The following is a 20130-nucleotide window of genomic DNA, read 5'->3' as shown; positions in this document are numbered from 1 at the left end:
CTGACCCTGACACAAAAATGTGAGTGCAAATACATTATTTGGGGAGGTGGCCTCAGGAAGCACTGGTAGAGGAGAGGGGAAGGCAATGGAAGGAAGCAAATAAAAGTGCATCACTGAGGAGACTGCCATTGGGGCAACAGAGCTCAAATCCCCACTCAATGTATCCTCAACTAAGGAGCAAGGGATCTGGGATCTTATTGTTATCCCCCAGCTATCACCAGTCGTGGGTTGATAACATGCTCCAGGAGAAAGGAGGAGTGCTAACTCCTGGCACTTCTAGCCTGCCCTGTATATAGCCAGATAAAGCCCTCACCTACAAATCTTAGGTGCGGCTGCTGGAAGCTCTCAGGTCTGCATGCCCAAAAATGGAGTGTGCCAAGCAGATATGAGCAGGGCACCCACGACATCTGCTACAGGGACTCACTGAAGGATTTTTTTTTTTTTTTTTTTTTTGCAGTACGCGGGCCTCTCACTGTTGTGGCCTCTCTCGTTGCGGAGCACAGGCTCCGGACGCGCACGCTCAGCAGCCATGGGTCATGGGCCCAGCCGCTCCGCGGCATGTGGGATCTTCCCAGACCAGGGCACGAACCCATGTCCCCTGCATCGGCAGGCGGACTCCCAACCACTGCGCCACCAGGGAAGCCCTACTGAAGGATTTAAGCAGAGTGAGTTTCAAGGCTCACTCTGGTCTTTGGGATGAGAATAGGCTGTAGGCGACAGGAGTGGAAGCACAAGTGCAGCTCGGATCCTGCTGGCAGTGGTTCCAGCAGGAGATGGCCGTAGTTTGGACCAGGATGGTGGCAGTGGGGGTGGAGTGAGTGGGAAGGTTTGAGATATATTCAGAAGTAGGAACTACAGGGTTTGGTGATGGACTGGATATGGGGATGAGAGAGAGAGGGCCATCAAGGATAGCTCCTAAGTTTCTGGCTTTGTCAACTAGGTGAATGAAGATGCTATTCTCTGAGAGGGGACTGGAGAAGAGGATGTTGGTATTATTGTGGAATTGGATTAAATTAAGGAGACTGCACCTAACCTGGGGCCTCTCCTATGCTAGGCACTCGGTATGGTTCTGTGTTTTTCCTCCCACTCCCATGTTCTCTGAAGACAAGATCAAAGCCTGCTGGGGCCCACAATGAGTGAAACATTTAACCTCTGGGAAATAACAGATAATAGAAACAAACCTCACAGCTCACCTTGGCAGGTTACTGGAATTCCATGTGACATCCCAACCCAATTCTGGAAGCAGATTCCAGAAATTACCTTTGGTCCTACTATACCAGGGGCAGATCTTTTTCCTGATTGGCAGCAATTATGGCATAATCTGAGTGTTAGAGCGATGCGGTCATTTTCAGCTGGCAATGTGCTTTTAATTCAGTATTTTCAAATGGCTCAGAGTTTTCTTCTTAACACATGGTCCAAAAATAAACATGGGAGAGCAAACATTTGGGATTTGTTCCAGAAGATTTGAATCAGTCACTCACGTATTCAACAAACATTAGCATCGATTTCAAGGGAACTGGGAGAGAAAGAAGAGCTTTCTCAAGAGCTAAATCATATGGGCGGAGATGAAACTGTTCAAAACAAAGAAAGAAACTGCACTGAGGGGATCAGAAAAAGCGGTGATTATGTCCACAAGCAGCTTTACAGGGAATACAGGGCCATGCAATGATGCAATAGACTTAGAGATGGAGAGACATGCAGAGTTACCTGAACAGGAGTGCAAACTGGTACAACCAGTTTGGAAAACTGTCTGGCAATATCTATTAGGACTAAATGTACATATACACTGTAATCTAGCAATTCCATTTCTAGGCATATTCCAAAGAGAAATGCATTCATTTGTTCACTAAAAGACATGCGCTAGAGTGTTCAAGGTTGTGCTATTCATAATAACAAAAAATCAAAACAAAGAAACTGGAAACAACCCAAATGCCCACCAATAGTAGTATGACTGAACAAACTGTGGTATATTTACACAATGGAATATCGTACACTGTACAGCAATGTAAATGAATAGTTTACAACAACATGCAATAACATGGATGCTTCCCATACAAAGTCATGATTCTAATAATAACACTTTGCATTTGAACAGACTGTTAAATAATTTCAAGAACTACTGAGTAGTATTCCCAGAACAGACACTGTCCTAGGTACTGGAGATACAGACAGTAAACAGGACCTTGAAAAACCCTTGCCTTCATGGATCTTACATTCTAGTGGGGGGACCAGAGAGAAGTAAGTAGTATATCCAAAATCTCCGAACATGTTTTAGTTTGGGTTTTGGCTTTTTAATGGAATTAAATAACTTAATGGCCAGGATTGAACTAAATGAACATGATGCTCTAAACCGGGAGGTGATGGACCTTTGTGGGGCGGGGGGGTGACCCTTGATGGACATCAAGGGACCAACGAGTCTCCTAGAATTATATGTAAAATGTTGTGTGTCTGGGGACTTTTCTGGGGAGATGGCCCAAGGCATACTCAGTTTCTTAAAAAGGTCGCTGACACAAAGGGAGTTCAGAATCTCCAAATTCTCCCCAGTGTTGTTTAGGGAGCATACGAACATTCTCAGAGCACTTGCCTATAATCATGGGATCAACTGTATTTTGCTCCATTTGCTCAACATTACTTCTCTGAACCAGCAAATGTATATACAGCCACAGCCTATGTGTCATTCATAAATGGTACAAAAGATCACGCTGCTTCACACTCTGATTGCTTAGCGGAACCACTCCCCGAACATCAGGCATGGGGTTGTTTCTCCTTTCTTACCATTCCATAAAGGCTGCTGTGAGAGCTTTGGAAAGATTGTTTGCTCCTTCTAAAGGGTTGTCTTGGAGTATTTTTGAAAACTGCAAGAAATGGGTCAAATGGTATCAATGGTTTAATACTCCAGGATGGCTATTGACCACGTTTTCAATATAGCAAGAACAGCTATTAAAAATCACCTACAGGATATGACAAAGGGATCGTTTCAGCTTTAATTCATCACTGATCTTCCTCTCCCCTGCACAACAGTAGTCATTTATCCGTGATGAAACAGAATGAAACATACTTATTACAATAATGGAAAAATACCTACTTTCTGGCAAGATATTTCATGCTTCTATGACCTTGGAAGTGAAGTTCCTCTCAAATTTTTTTCCCATCATTCACCATAACCAATGTGTCAGTTTCAGGGTAAAAAGGCAAGATGGGGGTGAGGTGGGGGGTGGGGTTAAAGGGTGGAATGTTGCCATGGTAACAAAGGATTTCAGTGATGAGTATCCATGGTGATTGTTGCTAAATTCTGGGAGGTTTTAAATGCTTTTTTTAAAATACATAACAACTGTGCAGCTGCTGAGGATGTTATGAGGGGAAGAGAGGAATGGGCTGTTTGTGCATTTATGGATACATGCTTGGTGTGGTTCAGAAGGAAAAAGATAAGGCAGTTCAAGGACAGACATGCTCCCTGTGTGATGCCTTTTAGCAGTTATCAAGGACTGCTATCCCTCTACCACAGAATGCTCTCACACCCCCAGGTCCCAATTTTACCTCAATCGCCTACTCAACAGGGTGACATCTAAGATAGACTCAGGAAGGAACCAGTCTCCACCCTGCTCCTTCCCTGGGTACCCTGCCCACATCACTGCCTCAGAATAGAAATACCCAGCACTTCTGAGCAGAACTGAGAGTTCCCAAGGGGTGAAGCCCATTGGAAGCTTAAAATGAATGCTGAGGATTGTAAAGTAGAGCCTAGTTTTTCACTCCCAAATTTGCATGGAATACGAATTGAAGAAATGGGACTAGAATCCAGGTCGTCTAGTTAGTAATCCAGAGTTCGCTCATTCTCCTTTTGTATTAGAATGAACTTTGACTATGAACAGCAAAGACCCAACATAACAGGAACTTTAACAAGATGGGAGCTCATTTCTCTTTTACAAATCAATCAATTAATCAAGCACTAAATCCAGAGGCTCAAGAGGCCAGGCTCATCTTGTTGCTCCACTAGACTCCACTCTCATGGTCACTTCATTGTCCATTATGGCTGCCTAATTCCAGTGATCACAACCAAATTTCAACCAACGGGAAAAGGAAAAGATGAAGAAATAAAAGCAAAGGGTCCAAATGGTTGTCTTTTTAAGAAGGTTCCTGAAAGCTTCTACCTGACGCTTCCCCTTATACCTCATCTACTGTTACCGAACACAAGTTTGTGTGGCCAACAAACAGTGAGGCCAAACAATACCAAAACGTTGGAGTTTGGAGCAGAGAACGTTTATTTCAGAGCCATGCAAGGAGATGGGTGGCTCATGCCTTAAAAACCCCGAACGCTCTGAAAGCTTTCAGCAAAGCCCTTTTATAGGAAAGGTGAGGGAGGGGCGTGGTTAGTTGTTACAAACTTCTTTTTTTTTTTTTTTAGGTCTTTATTGGAGTATAATTGCTTTACAATGGTGTGTTAGTTTCTGCTTTATAACAAAGTGAATCAGTTATACATATACATATGTTCCCATATCTCTTCCCTCTTGCGTCTCCCTCCCTCCCACCCTCCCTATCCCACCCCTCTAGGTGGTCACAAAGCACCGAGCTGATCTCCCTGTGCCATGCGGCTACTTCCCACTAGCTATCTATTTTACGTTTGGTAGTGTATATATGTCCATGCCACTCTCTCGCTTTGTGGAGGTTCCTTAAAAAACTACAAACAGAACTACCATATGACCCAGCAATCCCACTACTGGGCATATACCCTGAGAAAACCATAATTCAAAAAGAGTCATGTACCAAAATGTTCATTGCAGCTCTATTTACAATAGCCCGGAGATGGAAACAACCTAAGTGTCCATCATCGGATGAATGGATAAAGAAGATGTGGCACGTATATACAATAGAATATTACTCAGCCATAAAAAGAAATGAAATTGAGCTATTTGTAATGAGGTGGATGGACCTAGAGTCTGTCACACAGAGTGAAGTAAGTCAGAAAGAGAAAGACAAATACCATATGCTAACACATATATATGGAATTTAAGGGAAAAAACTGTCATGAAGAACCTAGGGGTAAGACAGGAATAAAGACACAGACCTACTAGAGAATGGACTTGAGGATATGGGGAGGCGGAAGGGTAAGCTGTGACAAAGCGAGAGAGTGGCATGGACATATATACACTACCAAAAATCTAGAAACAATAAACGCTGGAGAGGATGTGGAGAAAAGGGAACACTCTTGCACTGCTGGTGGGAATGTGAATTGTTACCAACTTCTTGGTGTCAAACCCTTTGTTCTTGAGGTCAGGGCACAGTCAGGTCATGAAATTCCTGTAAACCTCCACCAAAACAAAAGTTATTCTCTGTTCTGACTAGAGAAGGCAAGGCCCGAGGCTCAACTTTCGCCCTCTGAGGTCCAGGGCCTGGCTAAGAGGAGGGGGTCCCTGCACCAGCTGGTTACCCTGCCCGGGAGCATTAGTCCAGCACCCAGTCTCAGTCTTCCTGCCAGTGCCCAGGCCCAGCTGAAGAGACAGATCTCAGCGGGTGGCGCCCCCAGGGGCAGGTCCCCAGATCCTGCCCAGCTGTTATCACTGAGGGAGCCAGGCGCCCAGGACCCAGCTGGCCCTCAGGCTTTTCATTTAAACTGAATAGAGTCATTTGTATAGGATCAATATGAATACATGTTGTAGCAAATACCAGCTGGGTTATTTCCCAGCTCACCCCAATTGCCCTTCTCTGAGAACAGCCCCAACTGTTAGAGGAACCACTGACCAAAACTGTCCACCCTGGCCAGGCCTGATAGTAACCACTTGCATAAGTTATCTTACAACAGGAGGTCCCGGTGAGGAACATGGAACCAACAAGCTACCACCAAGTGGAAGAATTCGGGAAAGGTCAAAAGGAGGGAGGAGACGCCAGTCCATATGTCCTACCAACCCCCCAGAATCCTTCTCGCTGGAATCCATCCTGGCTGAGCGATGTGCACACCACCAGGAAGGACCCTGAGTCAGAATGACTGGCCAGAGACGACCCGGAAACTAACCCCATCACCATTAAACCCGAGACTGCAAGCCACGTGGCAGAACAGTTCTCCTGGGTTCCCTCACCCTGCCGCTCTGTGCCTGGGCGCCTCTTCCCAATAAAGTCTCTTGCTTTGTCAGCACACGTGTCTCCTCAGACAATTCATTTCCGAGTGTTAGACAAGAGCCCACTCTCCGGCCCTGCAAGGGGTCCCCCTTCCTGCAACACAACCACAGAGGTGGACCTGAAGTAATGATGTGCAAGTCCTTGCAACTTAACCCTGACCTCTGACCACCTCCTAGGGGTAGACAACTGATCTAAGCTGGACCAGTTTTTGAAATTTGAACAGAAAGACCGAAGTTGGTTGAAGCTGTTACCTTAACGGCAGTGTCCGTATACTCCGGTTCCTGAGGACTCCACAGACTGCACCCCACGGAGACCGCTGCCGCCGCCATTAGGCTGCAGAGGCGGGGATGGGGGAGAGGTCCACTGCTGCCTCAAGGCCTGAGCCCAACCAAAGGGCGGCTGTGGCGAGGGCTCTGGAGCTCTGCTGGACACAGCCCTTAGCCTTTCCCAGGGCCCCCAGCTCACCCGCCAGCCCTGAGGCCGGAGAGCCTGGAGAGCCACGGGGAGGAGGCCGCCATCTACCTCTTACTGCACTCTACCCGCCGCGAGGACCACCACCGGCTAGGCCGACCGTCGGCTGAGGGACACCTCCAACCGCGGCTCTGCAGCTCTCGTGCCAGAGGTCTCGCGGTAATGATCATGGTCTCGCGGTAATGGTCATGGTCTCGCGGTAACCGTGGCAAGCTAACGGCTGAGTGCCCACCCTGTCCCTATCGCAACGTCTGCTACTGGGCCTCATCTCGCTGCAAAGTGGGGAGAGAAAGAAGTGAAGAGAGAGAAGCTCTCACAGCCCACATTTATCTAAAGTGAGAACTGTGGTGGTGCCTGAGATGATTTTACATGGTACATAATCACCTTGGCAGAAATTCATCCCTTTTCCATTCCGTTCCAATCCTGAGCATGACAAGGAGAAAGTCTCGGGTTGGTACCACAGGTTCTGTACGCCACTCTCACACTTGCTATTGCCTCTTTTTAACAAAGAGAGAGTGGGGTCTCAGCCTAGAGTTCTGAGTAGCCCCTAATATCCCTAAATACTAAACCTGATGGGCAGAGTAGATGCTGACTTTTGTTTTACATGAGTTGCTGTCCTATCAATCACAGTTGCCTTACTAGAGCTTTATAACATGATTTTGCTTGTCTTGTTTTAATTGTCATTTATTTTCTATTTTTGGGGGTAATAAGATTTTCCATTTACACTTGTTCAGTGATTTCCTTTTAAATAAACACCTTTACATTTTTAAAAGTGAATTGATTTAAAGGGAAAATCATTAAGTGTAAATAGTACAGAGGGTACATGGGTATGTTAAAAATGTGACTGAAGTGTGGAACACACAATCTTAGTGGAAAATACAACGGCTGAGGCTGGAAGGGGCTTGCATTCTAATCCCATTTCTGCCACTGATTTGCTGTGTGGCCTTTGACAAGTCCCTTAACCTCTCTGAGCCTCCATTTCCTTACATGTAAAATGAGGAAAACTGGACTCAGTTGTTGCTAAGATCCGTGCTCTGCCCCAAAATATAACTTCCGGGGCCCCCAGACATCATTCCTCTAGCGATAGATACCCGCTTTGCCTCGGTGAGCATTTGAGAGTACATAAAGCAGCAAATGCTTAGCTTAGCGCTGGAGATTAAACTATATTCAGAACATTGCAAATAAATAAAGATTTTTAAGCCAGTGGAGAGCCACCTCCCAAACATGCAAAATTAGACTTAATTATTTTTAAAACAATACATCTCTTAATTTGCAAATGAGCAGAACGGCATGCTAAGCAGGGTCTTATTTTGGACGCTAACTACAGTAGCTTTTTCAATTGAAGATTTACATACTCTCTCTTCACACTTCCCCTCAACTGTTATTAATAACTCTGCCTTTTCCTTGGGTTTAAATTATCCCTAAATATTAAAGCCGGTGTGCAGAGCAGATGCTGACTTTTGTTTTACATAAGTCACTTGTCTTTTTATAATCCAAAACAAAGACCCATTTCCCATTTTGTCAAGAAATCCCGGGAACAGTTCTTAGAGCTTTCTGAGATGCTCTTCCCAGGTTATGATCCTCTAATTTGGCTTAAATAAAATTTTCCATTTCTTTCTTAAAAAAAAAAAGAAAGAAATCCTGAGAGATGGTCTACTCTGGAGGTCTGGACTTGACCGAGGTGGGGGACACAGCTCCACTGCTCCTCAGACATGTTGACACCTGAGTTCCCAGGCATATCAAGAAATGCACGGGAAAACCACAGTGAGATACTATTTTATACCCAAGCATTGGAGAAAACTGAAATGTCTGACTATAGCAAGTATTGGAAGGATGTGGAATTCTTACAGACAGGAAGCCAGTCTAGGGAAGCAGTATGTGTGGTGGACAGAATGATAGCTTTGGAGTCGTTCATTCAACAAATATTTATTGAGCACCTACTGTGTGACAGACACTGTTCTTGATGCTGGGGAGGGAGCAGAGAGCATAACAGAAAAAACACCTTGCTTTCATGGAGCTGACGTTTTAGAGGGGAAGGGTGAACAACAGACAAAAATAAATAAGAGATAGAGTGTGTTAGATAATGAGAACTACCAGGAAGAAAAATAAGGAAAGAGGGAGAAATCAGGGGTAGTGGGGAAAAACTTGCAATTTTTAAAAGGGTTGTCAGAAAAAGGTCAGTGAGGTGACTTTTGAGCACAGACTTGAAATAAACCTAGGTGGCTATTTGAGGAAGAGTATTCTAGGCAGAGGGAACAGCCTGTGCAAAGGCCCTGAGGTAGGAGTGTGCCTGGTATAATTAAGGAAGAGCAAGAGGGCCTGTGTGATTGAAATACAATGAACTGGGCTTCCCTGGTTGCACAGTGGTTGAGAATCCGCCTGCCGATGCAGGGGACACGGGTTCATGCCCCGGTCCAGGAAGATCCCACATGCATGGAGCAGCTGGGCCCATGAGCCATGGCCGCTGAGCCTGCGCATCCAGAGCCTGTGCTCCGCAATGGGAGAGGCCACAACAGTGAGAGGCCCGTGTACAGCAAAAAAAAAAAAAAAGAAAGAAATACAGTGAACAAAGGGTTAAAGAGCAGGAGATGAGGACAAAGAAGGAACGTAGGGGGCTTGTCAGCTAGGGTGAGGCTTTGGGCTTTTACTGTGGTAAGATGGGAGCCATAGAAGAGTTTTGAGCAGAAGAGGACTTAGTGTCCCTGGGGCTGCTGGGATGAGAACAGACTGGAGGGTAGAAGGTGGTGGGGAGGACATAATCAGGGAGACCAGGGCAGAGGCTACTGAGATGTGATAGTGGCTGGACCAGGTGATAGCAGTGGGGTTGGGAAAAAGTGGGCAGGTATTTATTTTGCAAGTAGAGCCAACAGATTATGCTGAATCCAGATAGAGCTGAGTTCAAATCCCAGTTCATCCACTCTCTTAGGCATATCACTTATCCTCTCTGAGCCTCAGTTTCCGCATCTGTAAAATGGGGATAATCATTCCCATGGGGGGCTGTGGTGGGAAGTCAGTGAGGGAGATGGTGCACAGTAACTCAAAGCTATTATTATCATCTACTCCAGCCAGTGTCCATCTTATCGTGGCTACACTGACCGCCCCAGAAAGACTTAGAGACCCCTGGGGTCGGGCGGTGGGGTCACAGAGCCATGTTCTGATATGGAAAAGGGAAATGGGTCTGACCAGAATAGACCCTAAGAAGCTGATGTCACTGGCAGCCTAGAAACGTGATGGGTCACAGGCATAGGAGGGAGGGGACTGACCAGCACATGACCCATCCATCCTCAGCGAGAGGCTGGGAAATACTTTTTCTGGGCTCCACCTCTCTCTCTCTGCCTCTGCCAGTCTCCTCTCCTCCCTCCATTAACTGCAGCCTCTTATTCTCGATGGAGAAGTTTCTGGCTGCCTCTGATGGCCTTTCTGCACACTGAAGATGTGGGAAAAACAAAATAATTAAGCCCTGCCTTTCTTGGTATCTTTCAGCTGGGAACCCAAAGTGCTTTTCCAACATTAATGAGACTGTCGAGGCTCCCAGCAGCTGAGCATGGAGGGCAGGTCACAGACAGAGCATGGACCGGGCTGTCAGGGTCTCTCTTTCTGCTGCTTTAAGAACCCTCCAGAAGGAACATGAGCTAATTCAGAGAAATGTCCATGCCATTCTAAGAGGATGGATGAATCTGCCCTTTGGGTCACTTCTTTAAAAAATGGTAAAATTCAGCACAGAAAAAGGAAGCCAGAAAACCTTAAAATGTTTATGGAAGAAATCTATGTAATTCGCACAGATTACCAACAATCAGTTTATCTGGCTTCCCTGGTGGCTCAGTGGTTAAGAATCTGCCTGCCAATGCAGGAGACACGGGTTTGAGCCCTGGTCGGGGAAGATCCCACATGCCGCGGAGCAACTAAGTCCGTGCGCCGCAACTACTGAGCCTGCGCTCTAGAGACCACGAGCCACTACTACTGAAGCCCACGTGCCTAGAGTCCATGCTCTGCAACAAGAGAAGCCACCACAATGAGAAGCCCACACACCGCAACAAAGAGAAGCCCCCGCTCTCCGCAACTAGAGAAAGCCTGCATGCAACAACGAAGACCCAACGCAGCCAAAAATAAATAAATTAATTTAAAAAGAAAAAAAACAGCTTATCCACTTCTGCCATAATCAAGCTGGAAATCAGCATAATGTCATGAAGTCAATCAACAAACATTCTGTCATTTCACATGTCGCTCAGACATGTTATTTTCTGATCTCTGTATTTAAAATAGCATCCCGTGCCTCACTGTCTCCTTTATTCTTTGTTCCTTTATCATATTTTATTTGTCTTCTTTCTCCTATTACTATATGAAATTATGATTATCTATTTCCTTATTTAATATTTTCTCCTCCACCTGCAAATAAACCTCATGTCTGCCTTACTTGTTGCTCTGTCCCAGCACCTATCACAGTGACTGGCACATAGTAGGCCCTCAATAAATACTGAATGAGTGGGTGAATGAATGAATGAGGGAACAACCCTTCGAGGTAGGTGGGACTTGTATATCTTTGCCATTTAACAGATGAAGAAACTGAGGCTTATCCAGATTAAAGCTAATAGCTCAAGAAGGGGAAGGGAAAGGGACCAACATGGGTGCCTACTATCTTCCAAGGAATGAGCTAGGTGTTCTCTCATCTGAACCCTTTCACAACCCATGAAGGAGGCAAAATTATCCCCACTTTACAGATGACCAGCAAAGTGCAGATACCACCTTGTGATATGCAGAAAAATAGACCCCCTAAAATGTCCACATCCTAATCCCTGGAACCTGTGAATGTGTTACTTCACATGACAAAGGAATTAAAGTTACAGATGGAATTAAGTTTGCAAACCAGGTGACCTTAAAATAAAGAGATTCTCCTCGATTATCTGGGGGCACCCAATGTAATCACAAGGGTCCTTTACATGTGGAAGAAGAGGGCAGGAGAGTCAGTGTCAGTGATGTGACATGAGAAAGACTCAACCAGCCACCACTGGCTTTGAAGGCAGAGGAAGGAGCCATGAGCCAGGGAATGCAGCTGTCCTCCAAAAAGCTGGAAAAGGCAAGGAAATGGATTCTCCCCTACAGCTCCAGAAAGGAACACAGCCTTGCTGACACTTCGATTGTAGCCCATTTTGGACTTTTGGCCTCCAGCACTGTGAAATAATAAATCTGTGATTTTTAAGCCACTAAGTTTCTGATCATTTGTTACAGCTACAAAAAGAAACAAATACATACCTCCTGATCATTCAGGAGTAAATCCTTGCAGTAGATCCACAAATCATTACTGCCCTCAAGGGAACTTGCCCAGCTCTCAGACAGACTCTTCTGTCCCTAGCTGAGTGGGCAGTGGGGACATGACCCCTCCCCAGCCGTGGTTGATTGGACCAAGCAAGGGACAACTGAACCAAAATAGGTCAGAGTCTCTCTCTCCTGGGGATTTGGACTGGCGACAAAAGCCTCAAATTAGTTTCTGTTTAGAGCAGCTTCAGGCCAAATCTGGTTTGTGAATGGGATTTATTGGGCCTGCACTGTGCTTTATTTTTTTTAAAAAAAAACATCTTTATTAGAGTATAATTGCTTTACAATGGTGTGTTAGTTTCTGCTTTATAACAAAGTGAATCAGCTATGCATATACATGTATCCCCATATCGCCTGCACTGTGCTTTAAAATCTTTTTTTTAATTAGTCGCCAATGCATTTAAATCTTTAAATGTCATATTTTCAAAATCTGGATTACCTGCTGCTGTCAAAACTCAGAGCACCTGGCAATACCAGCCCACACCCCTGAGGGTGATAACTGGCCAGAGCTGGGTTGCAGCTCCCGTCTTCAAAAGGGGTCTGCACACTCCTCTTTGCCCCACATCCCACCACCCCCCATTGCTTCCCAGCACTAAGAGCAGGAAGCCATCAACATCCACCATCATGCCTAGGTTATTGTTTGTACTCACGTGTGTCACACTCCAGAGGCTGAGCCTGTGGGTGGCACCAATGGGATCCTGTGCCCTCTGGATTTCAGTTGGGTGTGGCCAATGGGAGGTGCCAACAGGAGATCAGAAGGCAGAAAGAACATGTGATTGTATTATTTATTTTACTGGCTTTCTCCCTGTGGGGTCACTAAGACTGACTGTAACCCTCCTCTGAAGGCCACAACTCTTGCTGATGTGGTCCTTTCCATCCCAGATTCCAGAACCACTCCCTCCCCAGTCTTTTGGATGCAGGAGTGGTTACAGCTCTACTATACTAGCCCCGACGTTCTGCGCTATCCATCCTGGCTTCCTACAGCCTGCCCGAACCTTTATAAATAGTCCCTTTATTAAACCCTTATCCTGATGAGGGTCTGCCAGCTGTTTCCTGATGGGACCCTGACTGGTCAAGAGTGAGGACACGAAAGGTGGACCGAGAAGGCCATTGCTTCCACTGACATCACCTGCCTGGGCCAAGGGAAAGCTGTTTGTTGGGGGCAGAAAACAGAGATTGGATGCATGGACTGAGGATCTACCTGAGGCCCCTTGGGGTATGGGGACAGAGCCAAAGTTTAGGAGAGAAGGGAGAGTGGGCCATGAGCTCTTCCTGAGTCATCACATTCGGGCCCATGACTCTCAGGAATCCAAGATTCTAAATTCAAACCCATATTTGTGCCAAGGTATAAAGATAGCTCACATTTTATTTAAGTTTATTTGCCTGATGTATAATTTTCAAATACACAAATAAATGATATATGGGCCTCCCTTTGCACTCTTGCCTTGGGGCCTGCAAATGTTAGGGGCGCCTTCATCACCCCAAGCCAAGAAGTGAGCATGGAACCCATGCTGGGCTGACTGGATGTCCCCTCTCCCCCAGTCTACATCCTGAGCTTTCTGATTAATGCCTTTGACTTAACTGAGCCCAAGTTGGTTTCTGTTGTTTACAACCAAAGAACCTGGACAGATATACACCAGGTATGCCCAACCCCAAATTCATTGTTCCTTCCATTAGAATAGGAGGTAAATACTCACCAGGTCTGCATCCACAGAAGACATAGAAGGTACAGAGAGGAAAGAAGGGGAGGGTAGGAGGGAATCCTTAGGTACATCTCACAAGAGGTATCCAGAGACCGAGATGGATACTCCATCCCCAATTTCCCCGCTCTCCACCAACTGACTCAGGGCAAATAATGTGTTAAGATCCACTGAGTCTCATAAAAAGGTTATGCCTTCAGCTGCAGCCTCCGCCCTCAAATGTATCAAACAAAACAAAGCAAAACCATTTTTTTTTTCATTTTTTGCTAGAAATCATCAAAGCCTCCACACTCGATTCTCTGTCTTTTGTAAATATTTCTATCACATCCCTTAAAAGTGATCTCACTGAATGGATGAATAATAATCTAGACAGAGGACAGGAGGAAATTTACATCATTTAAATGAGAGCCTCTATTATGCAAAATTATTATTCAAATCATGTAAATATCATCCTCTCAACTGGATGAACTTGTTGGGGGGCAGGCGCAGGCCACTCTGTGGAGCAGCAGGAGGGAGGAAGCACGATAATCAGGACCCTAGAAGAGCAGCTAGAGGGAACTAAAGCCTGGAATGGTCCACAGTGGGATGGGTCTTTGTACATTAGGTTTACTTGTGCATTACTCTCTCCTAAAAATATGCAAAAATCTGAGTCATTACCCTGCAAATCACAGGAAATGCACGCCTCAGATGTTGGAATTCCCTCCCAGCAGGGTGTCTTGTAAAAATGAGACAACCTGAAAAAAAGTTAGCTTTCAGGATAAATGGGGAAAGGACAAAATGTTTGATAAAACAGAGACCAAGCTCCATTATTATTACTGTGGATGCCAGTACCCTAAATAAGAACCCCATTCCTTTGCCTGAGAGGCAAAGGGTCTCCTTTTTTTCTTTCTTTCCTCCTTTCTTCCTTCCTTTCTTTCTTTCCTCCTTCCTTTCTTCCTTTCTTTCTTTTCTTTCTTTCTTTCTTTCTTTCTTTCTTTCTTTCTTTCTTTCTTTCTTTCTTTCTTCTTTCTTTCTTTCTTCCTTCCTTCCTTCCTTCCTTCCTTTCTCTCTCTCTCTCTCTTTCTTTCTTTCTCTATTTCTTTCCCTCCCTCCCTCCCTCCCTCTCTTCCTTCCTTCCTTTCTTGGTGATGTTCAGAGTTGGGTCTAGATGGCCAGGCCTTCATACTCCACCTTGATCTGTGGGCTGGTCCGGGAAGGGAAAAGAGCAAGGTGGCTCTGCAGCTGAGGGATCCTTGAAGGGATTAACAGCTGAGGGCCATTGGCTGTCAGCACCCCCCAGCAGTGAGGGCAACAAGCCCTCCATTGAATGGGGATCTGGGTGGCACATGGAACTGAGGCTCGATGAGGTTATGGAACCTGCCCAACGTCTCATAGGTAAAACATAGACAAATAGTAGAGCCAAGATTTGAACCCAGATCTGTCTGATGCCAACATTTCCCCACCGCCATGCACTTTTTTTTTAAACTGCTAGTCTATACTGCTTAGCAAAAAGCAAAGGAGTTCATAATGACTTGGTTAAAGGGAATAAAAGAGAAAAGATTAAAAGACCAGTCTGAGGTTTGACAGCCTGGGAGCCTGAGTATATGATGGCATCCCTCACAAATGGGAAAGTTGGGGTGTGGCACCAAAGGAGGGAGGCGAGGTGACAGGTTCTGATCTGACCAAGCTGCCTGTGGCAGAGGCAGCTAGAATGAAATTTTTCATTCAGGGATAGATGACAAAATCACCATGTTGTGAACTCTCTGAGTTGGCAAAGGGCCAAGAAGAAAACCCAGCATTTGTTTGGAGCGTTGCATCATGGGAAATGCCGTTAACACTTGGAAAAGATGAAATGCAGCTGAGGAGATTAAATAACAACACTGCACTTTCTTCCAGGGACTGTGAGGACTTGGGCTTGTCCCCAGAGAGAGGCAGCAAATGAAGACAGTTTCACAAATGATGACAAAATGGAACAAGCACACCATGAGGAAGCAGGAGACCTGAGGTTCAGCTCCAGAATTGCGTTGACAAACATACTGTGTGTCCTTGAGCAAGCTGCTTGCCCTCTCTGAGCCTCAATGTGAGTTACAGTGAGTACAGTGAGTGAGTTCTGTCTTACAGGCATAATATAGAGCAAAATCAGATAGGTTTGTTTCCTAACAATGTCTTAGATAGTATTCTTTTGTCACAGTCACACATCGTTTGCACATTAAAGCTTTAGGAAGAGCATTATTTCCACAAAGAAAAATGTTCATTCTTCATCTGCTTCTAAGACAAGGACCTCTCGATCTGCCTTTTGTTCTTTCCCTCTCAAAGGGGCATTAGGTAAAAGAAATATTTTAGTTTCCTCTTTACTGTAACAGCATATATGTGCTGATACATGAAAATTTGACACTCCATCTGCAAGTTTGAGAGGCAATAGGAAGTGATCTAGGATGTGCCAGGAAGGCAGGAGGAGGAAGAGATCTGGGTGCTTCCTTCTGGCCCCTCCCTGCTCTGACAACGACCCCTACCTCCTGCTTGTATCAGCGACCCCTCCTCCACAGCGCCACCTGTCGCTGGGTCCTCCCAACTGCACTCCCTCTCTTTGCCCGAGAGGTGGTAACGCTCCTTTCTCTGCTAGCCCTTCAGTGCCTCAATATGCCCTTTAATTCCCTTGACCACACCCACATCATTGTACATAGTCTTTTTTACCAAACTCTGCTCAATTACCCAGTTAAAGTGTGCCTTCTCTTTCCTGCTGAAACCCTAGCTGATATAGTAGGTGCTCAATAAATACAGGAGAAAAAAATAAATGAACGAGTAAGTGAATAAATGAGTGGATGAAAATGGTAACTGTGTGAGGTGACGAATGCATTAATTAACTTGACTTTGGTCATCATTTCATAATGTATATGTATATCAAGTCATCACGGTGTAGACCTTAAATATATGCAATTTCTATTTGTCAATTATACCTGAGTAAATCTGGAAAGGGAATGAGCCGATAAACGAGCAGATACAGGGGAGAAGCGGAGGATTCGGGTTGAGGTTAGTTAGAGTAAGGTCAGTGTTAGGGTTTGTTTGCAAAACAGACGGAGACAGGGGTAAAAATCCACCTGCAAACACAGGGGACACGGGTTCGAGCCCTGGTCCGGGAAGATCTTGCATGCCGCAGAGCAGCTAAGGCTCGGGCACCACAACTACTGAGCCTACATGCTGCAACTACTGAAGTCAGCGCGCCTAGAGGCAGTGCTCCACAATAAGAGAAGCCACCGCAATGAGAAGCCCGCGCACGAAGAGCAGCCCCTGCTCGCTGCAGCTAGAGAAAGCCCGTGCAGCAACGAAAGACCCAATGTAGCCAAATAAATAAATGTCTTTAAAAACAAACAAACAAACAAACAAAACAGAGGAAGATGGGATGACGTAGAAGGTGAGGAGCTCTGCCCACAGCTGTCTCGGGTGCTGTGTGCAGACCCCTCCATCCCATCTCTGCCACCCAAGAGGACGTGAATAATTAAGGCCCATTAATTACTTTTCCGAAGGTCAGCCGGCACACCTCACACTCATTCCACAGACAGTACATTGAACCAGCTGCCACATGAAGGTCCTTCCAGAGGCGGCTGGCACCTCCACGAAAGGACGCTAGACCTCAGCCTTGAGCAAGGTCACATTGAAGGGGTCCGGCATGCCTGACACCCTTAGTGGACACCACCAGGCTCCGTGGCTATGAAAGGAAGACATTTCTCATTTTCTACAAGCAATTTTTGTGAGCTACCTGTGCTGTGGCTTAGAATATACTCAGGAGGCCCCATCTGGCTTACTTCCCTAATGCAGGCATTTTCCTCGTTTACAGAATTCTAGGTTTCTAGAGTGTTCAGTGTTTCAGTTATTCAAAGCCATGGTCACAATTTTACTGTGTCCTTGTCATGCATGCTTTATTATCTATTTTATATAATTGACTCTCACTTCCCCCCCCCTTTATTTTTTTGGTACATACGTTTTAAAAGGAAACATTATGTCATGCATCAGCAAAGTAGAATGGTTAAGGGCACAGGCTCTGGAGGTGGAGTTCCTGGGTTCAAATCCCCTCTCTGATACGTACTAGCTGTGTGACCTTGGGCAAGTGCTTCAACCTCTCTGTGATTTGATTTCCTCTTTTCTAAAGTGGAGAATACTAATAATAACTTATCTCTTAAGAGAACTGAATGAGTTATGCATGTAAAATCTTTAGAAAAGTTCCTGGAATTAGTAAGCACTATGTTAGTGGTGGTGGTTGCTAGTGTTATAAATAAATGGAAAACTAGTTCTCACTGGCTACACAGACAGAGGGAAAGGGAAAACACAAATATTATATATATATATAATATATAATATATTATATATATAATATATTATATGTATATATTCATACAATGGAATACTACTCAGCCATAAAAAAGAATGAAATTTTGCCATTTGCAACAACAGGGATAGACTCGAAGGGTATTGCGCTCAGTAAAATAAGTCAGACAGAAAAAAACAAATATTGTATGATATCACTTATATGTGGAATCTAAAAAGTACAACGAACTAGTGAATATGACAAAAAAGAAACAGACTCAGAGATATAGAGAACAAACTAGTGGTCACCAGTGGGGAGAGGGAAGGGGGGAAGGGCAATATAGGGGTAGGGGATTAAGAGGTACAAACTACTATGTATAAAATATGTATAAAATAAATAAGCTACAGGGGTATGTTATAAAGCACAGGGGAATATAGCCAATGTTTTATAATAACTATAAATGGAGTATAGCCTTTAAAAATTGTGAATCAGGGCTTCCCTGCTGGCACAGTGGTTGAGAGTCCGCCTGCTGAAGCAGCGGACACTGACTGGTTCATGCCCCGGTCCGGGAAGATCCCACATGACGCAGAGCGGCTAGGCCCGTGAGCCATGGCCACTGAGCCTGTGCGTCCGGAGCCTGTGCTCTGCAACGGGAGAGGCCACAACAGTGACAGGCCCGCGTACCGCAAAAAAATAAATTACTTAATTAATTAAAATTGTGAATCACTATTTTTGTTTTATAAATTCATTTAATTTATTTATTTATTTTTGGCTGCATTGCGTCTTCCTTGCTGTACATGGGCTTTCTCTAGTTGTGGCGAGCGGGGGCTACTCTTTGTTGCAGTGCGTGGGCTTCTCATTGAGGTGGCTTCTCTTTGTTGTGGAGCACAGGCTCTAGGCATGCAGGCCTCAGTAGTTGTGGCTCATGGGCTTCAGTAGTTGTAGCACATGGGCTCAGTAGTTGTGGCTCACGGGGTCTAGAGCGCAGGCTTAGTAGTTGTGGCGCACGGGCTTAGTTGCTCCGAGGCATGTGGGATCTTCCCGGACGAGGGATTGAACTTGTGTCTCCCGCATTGGCAGGGGTGTATTTTGTACACCTGAAACTTATATAATATTGTAAATCAACTATACCTCAATTTAAAAAGATAAAATTTTTTAAAAGAAAAAAAAAGCAATGTTATTAAATTTTCTTTGTTAGAAAGAGAGACTAGCCAATGTCTGGCATTAAAACTATATTAGCACCAAGCTGGATGTTTCTTCATGGAAAAGACTGAAATAGAATTGAACAAGGAAGGGAATTCCCTGGCGATCCAGTGGTTAGGACTCCAGCTTCCACTGCAGGGGACACGGGTTCGATCCCTGGTCAGGGAACTAAGATCCTGTAAGCCCTGGGGCACGGCCCAAAAGAAAAAAAAAAAAAATTGAACAAGGTACAACACTTTAACCAGGTGATCCGGTGATATTTAAAGCTCCAAACTTGTATCATCTAAAATTATATTTTGCATCATACCCACTATTCCAATGACAGGGGAGAACAGAGGTCATGAAGATGGCCTGCCCAAGGGCACAGGAAAATTAATACAGATGTCATTCCCAGCCAAGCTGGAGGTTCTTTGGACATAAGGATGCCTGGAATCTCTCCTAGACGTGCACAACCGAGAGCCCCAGTTCAGCTCTGTTAAGTGGGTTCATATCTTCAGGCGCTGGACATGGAAAGCCCTGAAATGTAAAAGAAGGCTTTTATAAAATTTCATAAAAACTTGAGAAGCAGTCAATGGCCGTTACACAAAATGATTTGCAGAAGTTTCAACTATTTTCACCTTCTCCAAACTGCCCCTATGAAAAAGACAGCTATAAACGTGAAGATTTTAGCAACCCTCTTAGGGCTTGTGAACACTGGTAGGTTGCAATCATTGTAGCAGTTAGCCTCAGGAAATGCAATTCTTTTCGCCACTGAAAATGCCTGCGATATTCTCCTTTGGTTTTCAAAATAAATTCAAATGAGCATCCCTCAAGACAAAGGGAAAGTAACAAATAAAATAAAAATAAAAACATCAGGCTTGGGGGAGTGAAACCAGGAGATGGAGTTTGTTGCTGTGGGAGATGAACCAATTATTTTCTGTCTTACAGGGTCTGTGCCCCTCACCTGAAAAAACAGGGAACTGAAACTAATGGTCTCTACGTAGAGAACAGACTTGTGGTTGCCAAGGGCGGGGGGTGGGGCAGAGGGAGAGGGATAGACTGAGAGTTTGG

General features: G+C 45.1%; 1 protein-coding gene across 1 annotated transcript in view; it reads right to left on the bottom strand.

Moving 5' to 3' along the window:
* Positions 1–6661, bottom strand: part of RPH3A (rabphilin 3A) — a 282381-nt gene extending 275720 nt beyond the window's left edge. The window contains exon 1 of the mRNA XM_079943019.1: positions 6363–6661. The gene's annotated coding sequence lies outside the window, so the exon portion shown is untranslated. The remainder of the gene's footprint in view (positions 1–6362) is intronic.
* Between the last annotated feature and the right edge of the window lie 13469 nt (positions 6662–20130).

This window comes from Stenella coeruleoalba (assembly GCF_951394435.1).
Source record: "Stenella coeruleoalba genome assembly, chromosome: 14".
Lineage (NCBI taxonomy): Eukaryota > Metazoa > Chordata > Mammalia > Artiodactyla > Delphinidae > Stenella > Stenella coeruleoalba.
Note: the sequence above shows the minus strand (reverse complement) of the source record. Positions and strands in the feature narration are given on the sequence as shown.